Below are 9,525 nucleotides of genomic sequence, written 5' to 3' on the forward strand. Positions count from 1 at the left end.
AATTATACTAAGTAAAGAAAGATCTTTTACACTTGTGCTATTTTTTTTCTAAAGGAAAACCTGGCAAAAGAAGCAAAAAGGAATAATGTTTGTAAAAAAGAAAAAAGACATAAGGTGACTATTTTTATTTCTCTAAATTCGTATAGTTTGTTGTAATGTTGCTATGGAAGAGGGGAGCATTTGAATGGAGAGCAAATCCAACTGATAATCCCCTTTTCTAAGCAGCAGGCAAATCTGTCCCCATTCCTTTTCTCACCCCTCTCTCCCCCCGTCTCCATTTACCCTCAAAACAGAACAGATTCTTGCTACCATCCACCTGGTTTTGGGATTTTCCTATAACTTGTGGAGGAGCCAGGATATCTCCCTTCCCTTCTAATTAAATTGGCTTTCCTAAATGTGCAACTGAGTGTGAGATGTGAAAAGAAGATGTATTAAAAGACAGTATTTAACAGAAAAGCAGAATGGAAGAAATGGTTGTTAACATGCAGTTTTCAAAAAAGCAAATAGTTGGCCCAAACTTTAGTTTCAGAAAATATCCCCCTGGGCTAACAGAATAAAGGGAAGTGAGGCAAGAAAAATAACCATCAAGTCCTTAATGCAACTACATTGAACGTCCCTAATTCACCCATTTTCCTTAGGGCTAAACTACATGTTTGAGTTTTAACAAGTGTGGGTTCCTGGAACCCAATTTGAATTCTCTGCAACCACACAGCAGCTGCAGGGAATATCTTTTAAATAATAACAGTGTAATCCTAAACAGAGTTACTCTAGTCTAAGCCCACTGAAATCAATGTGTTTAGACTGGGGTAGCTCTACTTAGGATTGCACTGTAAAAGAGATCCTAAGTGAGTTTGAAACACTGCCACAGGGAGAGGAAGGGCTTCTGCTCCCCCCAGCCGTTGTCCCATGCAGAAATATCACTGGGGTTGTCCTGTGCTCTGCAGGCAGGCTCGGTCTAGGCTTTTGTGGAATAAGACCTCACGTTTGACTAGCTAGATTTGAGAGCGTAGATTAGAGCATGGAGCTTGTAGACCAGGACCCACAACTGACACCTGTAAAAAATATATGTACACGGGTAGACATTTCAATTTTGGGTTATTTTTCCTGTAGCAAATTTGCAAGATGGAGGATATGGTTATTTTGATTTTTAAAATTCATGTAGGATACTCATCTTGGAATCAAAATATATGTTTCTGAGGGTAATAATTCCAAATACACTATTATAATTGTTGCAGAGAAAGCCGTTTTTTCTGTAGTTGCTATTTTGCAAGATGGCAGATCTTTTTTTACATTCTCCAGTGGCCCTAGGAGTGAAGCAGTCTTACTTCTGCTCCTCCTCTCTGAAGGCAGAGCTAGTCAGCTGATTTTGATCCTGGAGGGGAGGAGCTTATCCTAGGGGTCGCCAGTATTTCTGGCCCTGCCTTCTGAGCAGGACATCTTCAGCAGCATGCTACAGAGTGCAGTAATCCTGGATGAAGAACAGCATTGAGCTTGCACAGGAAGGGAAGGGCTCTATTGTCTCCCCCAGTATTGCTTCTGAGCAATGGTAAGTAATAGAGCTGATGGCCCTAGGTACTCCTAAGGTTAGGGTAAATTTGATTTGAATTGAATCAATTTAAATCACCAGTTTAAATCACTAAATCACTAGTCAGTAAGGCTAGATTTAAATCATAGTTTTCTACATAAAGACTCATTCTTTTCTACATAAAGACTCCTCACACTTAGCTTCTTGTATAGATATATTCTCCCAACAATCTTCTATTCATTGAATTTTTTGAAATGTAGCACTTAAGAGGTAAGGGGTTGGTTCTGTGTACAAAGATTTTCAAAGGAACAATGGGATTAAGGTCTTTTTCTCAATGGTGTATGTTTATTTTATAACCTTTTTGCTGTGAAGAAGAGATATGTGATCTCTGCAGACACAAATTCACAGTTTTGAGAACTGTAAAACCAAGCATCTATGATAATAACTTCTAGATGGAAAAATTGCCCAATAATCTTACAGAAACCTCTGGAAGAGCATGACATTGTGAATGGATTAATGGAATTCATTTACCAGAAAATTTAAAGATTGCATGAATATACAGCTTCATGCTACATAATTAAAAACTATTTCTTATTTCATGATGATAATCTTTGGACTATAATGTATATTAAATAGAAAACTATCTTTAGATAGATTTTTCCTCAAAAAACATTTTATTTAAAAAATCCGATTTAAATTTTAAAAATCCAATTTAAATTTTAAAAAATCCGATTTTCTTGCTTTTTTTAAAAAAAAAAATCATTGATTTTTATTCACTCTGCCTAGGGTCCACAGCCGCAACTGTGGACTCCCACCAAGGTCCCCAGCCTTTGGGCAGGGAGGACCCCCCCCCCAGATGACCAGAAGGTTTAGCTTTGAGCCCACAGTAGCTTGTTACAGAGCTCGACACTCACAGGAACTCCCTCAGGATTGGAAGGAGTAGGCCCCAACAGCAGCAGAGGGGCTGCTCAGCAGCCCCGACTGAACTGTGGTAAGACTGATCCAGTGGGGAACAGGGCCCGCAAAAAGAAGGAGGAGGGTAAGAAAAGCAGCAGAAGCCTCGGATTCAGCTCATCCCAAGTAAAAGGGAGCCCTTTTTATTTCTCCCATTGGCCAGGATTTCTGAGGTATACTTTCACTTCACATTTGCCTTCTCCTTTTGGTGGGAAAATTTCTGTTGATGGGAATGTCTGCAAAAGCAGGCCTATCCACCTCCCAGGCCTAAGAGAGCATAATCTGCAACCTAGGTTTGCCAGACTCCCTAGCCTTGGCCTCCTCCCATACCTTTCAGCTGGTTAGTGAAAGGGAGAAGGTCCAGGGTCTGGCGCTGTCAAGTGAGGACACTATAAAAGAGAACTATTGTAACAGATGGTTGAGTAGCTGGGATGCAAATCAGTAGTCTGCTGGTTCAAATCCCATAATTGCCATGAGCTCAGAGGTGGCTCTGGGTAAGCCATTCCTCTTAGCCTCAGCTCCACAAGCAGTATTGGAGGGATAATGATAATACTCACCTTGTTCACAGCTCTAATTGGCACTATTCTACTAAGAAGAGTGATATATAAATGCAGTTGTTGTTATAACAAAACTACTGGTGTGACTCAGGATGGAAATTCAAAGACATCCTGAAGGAGCACAGACAAGTAGCCTAGCAGCAGGACCCTCAGATGGACAAGAGGGGCAACTCAGTGAGGGATCTGACTCTAAGAAAGGAAAAAGGGGTGGAATCTCCCCCCCCCATTGAAGAGGAGGCAAGTGCCATAGAGAGCACAGCCCTCTGTTACTTCCAACCTGAGGACTCTGAGCTATCTTATTCTTCCTCAGACAAGGAGGAAGGGGAACTATTAGAAGAGGGGAAATTCCCTAGTACAACATAGTTACCCTAACGCAAACAAGGCTATCCCCCCAGAAGCTGTATACGAGATTTCCCATTCTGCATTCTGTACCAGCTGTAACCGCCGAATCAGGCCCATGGGAAGCATTATAGTAATCCAGCCTAGAGGTGACCTTTGCTTGGACCACTGTAGTCAAGTCGTGGCGAGATAAATAAGGGGCAAGCTGCCTGGCCTGCCAAAGATGATAAAAGGAGGACCTGGCAACTGCCTTGATCTGGTCCTCCATCTTCAGGGAGGAGTCCAGAATCACCCCCAGGCTCCTAACTCTCGGGGCCAATGTAAGTGGTGCCCCATCAAGTGTAGGAAGCCGGGGTCCCGAAGCCACCTCCCCACAACTCACATACAGGATCTCCGTCTTCGTGGGATTCAATTTCAGCCGACTTTGTCTCAACCAACCAGCCACAGCCTCAAAAACACTCTCTAGGACATCAGGGGTCGATCCAGGCCGCCCGTCCAACAACAGATAAAGCTGTGTGTCATCCGCATATTGATGACACCCAAGCCCGAAACTCCGCACCAACCAGGCGAGGGGGCGCATATAGATATTAAATAATGGAGAGAGTATCGCTCCCTGTGGCACACCACATACCAGCGGCCTACGAGATGACACTCTCTCCCCAAGTGCCACCCTCTGTCTCTGATCATGGAGAAAGGAGACCAGCCACTGTAGAGCTGTCCCCTGGATCCCCACATTGGCAAGGCTGGAAGAGAAGCTCAATGGAGACAGGGATTATTTCTGAACTGTGGAAGTAGGGGACATTTTGCCGCGTGGTGCCCCGAGAGAGCGGCACAAGGGGGGAAGAACCAGAATGTACCTAAACCCAAGGCTCCCCCCAAACCGCCGAGCCAAAGAGGAGGTACACAAAGAGGAAAACCAGAGACTGGGTTGGAGGTCGAGGATACCCCTGGAGTTACTGAAAGACCCCCATCCACGGAAGCTGAGCTGGGTCTCACTCCCCCAGCGGGAAACGAGGAAGACCTGCTGTAAGACGGTCTTGATGGCAGGTCTCTGAAGAGTCCAAAACCCCAAAGGTGAGAGAAAGAGGGGCCATATTATTTATGCCGGTGACTTTACTAAACCCAGGAAGGGGAACTCATGTGCTGGTGCAAGCATTAATAGACTCGGGATGTTCACGAGATTTGATCTCGCCAGCGCTAGTAAATGGACTGGGCTTAGAAGTAACTGAACTCAAAGACCCTATAGTGTTTGAACAAATGGATGGGTCTAGTAAGCAACCGGCACAACATCAAACTGAACCTACAGCTACTGGAATGGGAGACCATTGGGAGAATTGGACCTATGTAGTTAGTGATGTAGCCAAATACCCTTTGGTGCTGGGGAGTCGATGGCTATGGGATCATGATCCATATAGCAAATGGTCCACAGGAATGATAGTATTTAAAGGTTATCGTTGTGCAAAACATGCTTGGACTAAAGTGTGGGGAAAGGAGGCACCCTCCCCCTTAGAGACTGTACTGTTAACTTCAAGAGTAGAAGGGGGCATCCCCTCGGAGTACATGATTTAAAGCAAGTGTTTGATGAAAAAGAAGCAGATGAGCTACCCCCCCCCCATAGAAAAACGGACTGTGCTATTGAACTCATTCCAGGAGAAAAATTGCCTAAAGATAAATTGTATTCAATGAGCCCCACTGAGAGGAAGGAACTGAGAATCTTCATTGATTAAAACCTGGAATGGGGATTCATCCACCCCGCCAGCTCCAGCCATGCGGCACCTGTGTTGTTCCAAAAAAGAAGGATGGGGGTTAAGACTGTGTACGGAGTTCCGGGGTCTAAACAGTCTCGATGTCAAATGCATACCCCATACCCTTGATTAGAGACTTACTCAGTGTGGTGGCACAGGGAAATTTTTTCCCGAAATTGCATTTAAAAGATGCTTACTTCCGGATGAGAATAAGGGAGGGAGATGAATGGAAAATGGCATTCAATACGCCCCTCAGCCAATTTGAGTACCTCGTCATACCGTTCAGGCTCCAAGGGGCCCCAGGTGTATTCATGAACTTCATCAACGAAGTATTACACGAGTACCTGTACAAAGGTGTGGTTGTTTACCTAGATGATAAGTTAATCTATTCTGCTGATAAAAAGTCACATATGGAGATGGTCCAAAAAGTGCTGACCACTTTAACAAACCATAAACTGCCAGTGAAGTTGTCTAAATGTGAATTTCATAAGGAGGAACTGGATTTCTTAGGGTACCGAATCTCTCCCTAGGGATTTAAAATGGACCCGGAAAAAATCCAAGCCATAGTGGGGCGGGAGGCCCCCAAAACAAGAAGACAATTGCAGTCATTTCTGGGGTTCACTAACTTTTACAGACCCTTTAAACAGAACTTTGCTCAAATTGCCCTCCCCTTAACAGACTTACTAAAAACAAAGGGGAAAGGGATGCAAGGGGAAAAGCCTAGTGCTAAGTTAGATTGGATAGCAGAATGCCAGGAAGCTTTTGAAAACATTACACTTAGTACAAAGACAATTTTGGTGGCCAGCAATGAGAAAAGATATTTCTCAATACATATCATCCTGCCCCGTGTGTATAATGGGAAAAGCAAGGAGGGGAAAAACCCCAGGACTATTGCAACTGTTAGAACCCCTAGACCATGGGCTGTGATTTCAATGGACTTTATTACAGATCTTCCCCCCTCAAAGGGACACAGTCATTCTAGTAGTGGTGGATCTCTTTTCAAAACAGGCTCATTTTGTTCTGTGTATCACAATACCCACAGCCAAAAAGCTAGCCAGCCTGTTTTTGAAGCATATAGTGAAATTGCACTCGTTTCCTGAGAAGGTGATCTCAGACGAGGCCACAATTCGTTGCCCGCTTCTGGCGGGAGCTTCTTCAACTCGTGGGAATTGAGCAAGGATTAAGCTCCGCCTACCATCCACAGACCGACGGACAGTTGGAACACACAAATAAGGTGCTTGAACAATTCCTCAGATTTTACATTAATTACCAACAGGACAACTGGTTGGATTTCCTGGATTTCGCCGAATATGCATATAACAACTCTGTGCATTCCTCAACAGGAGCGACACCGTTTAAAATAGTACATAGATATGAAGGGAATGCTCTGCTTTTCGCTACAGCCCTTGAATCCTCACAGGGAGGAGACCTGGAGGAATGGTGGACTAAGTTAGTTTCCCAATGGGGAATCATTCAAAAGACTTTGGACGAAGCCAAAGAGGATTACAAAATGTTTGCTGATAAACACCGCCCAGAGGAATGGGAGCTGAAACTGGGGGACTTTGTATACATATCCACCAAAAACATAAAAGTGGAGCAACCTAGTAAAAAACTTGGATGGAAATATTTAGGTCCTTTTCCTGTAAAGAAAGTGATAAATAATGTGGCTGTAGAAATTGAACTTCCAAAGAGCAGAAAACAAATCTATCCTGTGTTCCACTTCAGTTTATTAAGAGGGCTCCCCCTAGAGATCAGTGGCCTCCTGAAAAGGGACCCCCTCACCCCATGTTAGTAGATGGACACATGCACAATGAAATAGAGGAAATCGTGGATTCCGAAGTGAAACAGAACAAGCTTTTTTACCTGGTCAGGTGGAAAGACTTTGACGAGGCGTACGGAGAATGGGTCAAAAAATCCCATATGAACGCCCCTAGACTCATTTCTAACTTCCATAGATGCTATCCTGACCTTGAAGAGGGGGAGGGCCGTTTTGGGGGAGGCAGAATGTCATGTTTGACTGTGCCCATTCATCCATGCCAATATTAATTGGCATGCCAATATTAATTGGCATGCCAATATTAATTGGCATGCCAATATTAATTGGCTCTTCCACTACATCTCTCAGAGCATTAGCAGCAGCTTTGCTCTTTGCTAGAGACTCATTCTCTTGGGTTTTCAGACATGATGGCAGTGAACAGCAATGTCCTCAAAGAGCTGAAGGACAGAATCAAGAAAATAACTCTGGCAACATCCTTTGTGACAAACGTGCTCTTAGATGCTCTGCTATTGTCAGCAAGAACCATGATTTTCAGAATGGCAGCCAAGCGCAACACTGGGTTTAGGAACTGGGATGTGGACCCTTTGACCCAAGCCAAAGTAACCACAGTCCCCTTCAAAGGCATCAACCTGTTTGGAAAAGCTCTGGACAAATACCTTGTAGAGGACATTTTTTTCTCACAAAAAAAATGAAGGAAAGGAATTTGAGAAAGAGATTTCAGTCTTTTGAGAGTCTAAGAATCCTTCCTACACGGGATACACTAGATCATTCAAGGGAAGATAGCAGACCAAACATCGAGAGGAGGGTAGTCCCTCAACAAATCCAGTTCTATACCAAGGGGCCAAAGAAGGGCACCTCAGTGTGATTGGAGGATGCTTACTGTGATTGGTGGATGCTTACTGTACTGGCCTGCAGGTTCCCAGTACTGGTGCAGACTGGGCTCCAATGCGCAGTCCAAGGCTGGGACTCCAGGGGCTAGGCAAGGCATGGTCATTCAGTCCAAGGTCAGGGTTCCAGCAGGTAGGCCAGGCAAGGTCAGGCAGTCAAAGATCAGGCAGAGTGAATGTCTTCACAGTGATTGTACACATTGCATCCACACCCAGCATCCTCTCCTGGCTGGTTTTATATCCCCAGGGCTAAGGGCCATGAGTGCAGCCAATTACTTGGAAAGGATCCTGCACCTACGCATCATCAGAGAGCAGCTGGCACCAGCTCAGGAGGCGTGCACTTTGTCTCCTTGCCTGCAGTTCAATTCTCAGCTTCCATCTACAGCGCTCTAAGGGTGGAGGTGGAGCTGGAGGGCTGGGGCCAGCTAATTGAGTTTCACCTGCTGGATCTGAGCTAGAGAGTGTTGGCTCTGCCCCAGCTGTTGGTTGTGCTGCTGATCAGCATCCTGCTGGTCAGATTCTGTTAGCTCCCCTTCTCAGTCCCCAGCTTCTCAGTCCCCAGCTTCTGGCAGTTCAAGGCTGGCTGCACGGGGCTCCCCTTCCCCTGAGGAGTTCTCACTATCGCTGAACCCTGGCTGACTCATGACACTTACAATGCTTTGCAAACCTTTGGCAACAGACAGTCAGCGACATGTTGGAGCTGGATTCAGTGAACAATGGGTATTTACTGGAATTCAACTCTGTGCCGCCTGGACTTTTCTTCCAGATCCAAAAGAATTGGTCAAATAAAACAGACACATCAGAACAAGAATGTTCAAGATGGAAATGCTCAAATCTGTCATGACTGCCATTCAGAAGGGAGAATTTCTGGCTTCCATCTATCTCTCAGAGGCACTTCCAATATTGAACTCTGCCTTTTGACCTTGCGAGTGCCACCTAGGATGTTTACCAGAATCTTAGTAGCCCTGATAACACATCTGAGACTGTAGAGAGTGGCTCCTTTTTACGTATCTGGACGACATCTTGATCATGGCTCCATCCCTGCTACAAGAGGTGAAAGAGATGAAACTGATGATAGCTTGCCTATGGGATCATGGATTTGTGGTCAACAAGGAAAAGAGCAGTTTTCCTTTCAACCCAGTAAATATTGCACCTGGGGGTAGTGATAGACAGAGCTCAAGACAGAGCCTTTCTGTCACAGAAAAAGCAACAAAGATTCAGATGATGGCACCTGAGGTCTTAAGCAACCAGGAAGTGGAAGTGATGCTCCTGGCTCAGCTGCTGGGGATGAGGATATCCTGTCAAGATGTCCTCCAGTGGTCAAGGTTCTAGACCCGTACACTACAGAGATTCCTGTTACCATACCAAAAGGTGATAGCACACATCCAAGATAGTTTAGTTGCCAGTGATCCTCAAACATGAGATCAACAGGTGGACGGACCTTGTCCAGTTCCATGATGGCATCCCACTCAGGGATCCAAAGAGAACTATAATGACCATAGACACGAGTCTGTGGGGCTGGGGAACCCATGCCCAGGCAAGAATGACATAGGGCACCTGGTCAAAGGAGAGAGGATTAACATTATAAGCCTTTTGGATCTCGGAGCCATCAGACTGAGTCTGGTGGAATTCCAGGCTCTTTTCACAGGTCACCACATGGGCAAGTCACTAGACAAAGGAGGGTGCATCATGCTGAAATGGGTGGGAAAACACCTCGAATCTCTAAAAGCAGTACACAAAA

This window comes from Eublepharis macularius, chromosome 5 (genome assembly GCF_028583425.1).
Source record: "Eublepharis macularius isolate TG4126 chromosome 5, MPM_Emac_v1.0, whole genome shotgun sequence".
NCBI classification, from domain to species: Eukaryota; Metazoa; Chordata; class Lepidosauria; order Squamata; family Eublepharidae; genus Eublepharis; species Eublepharis macularius.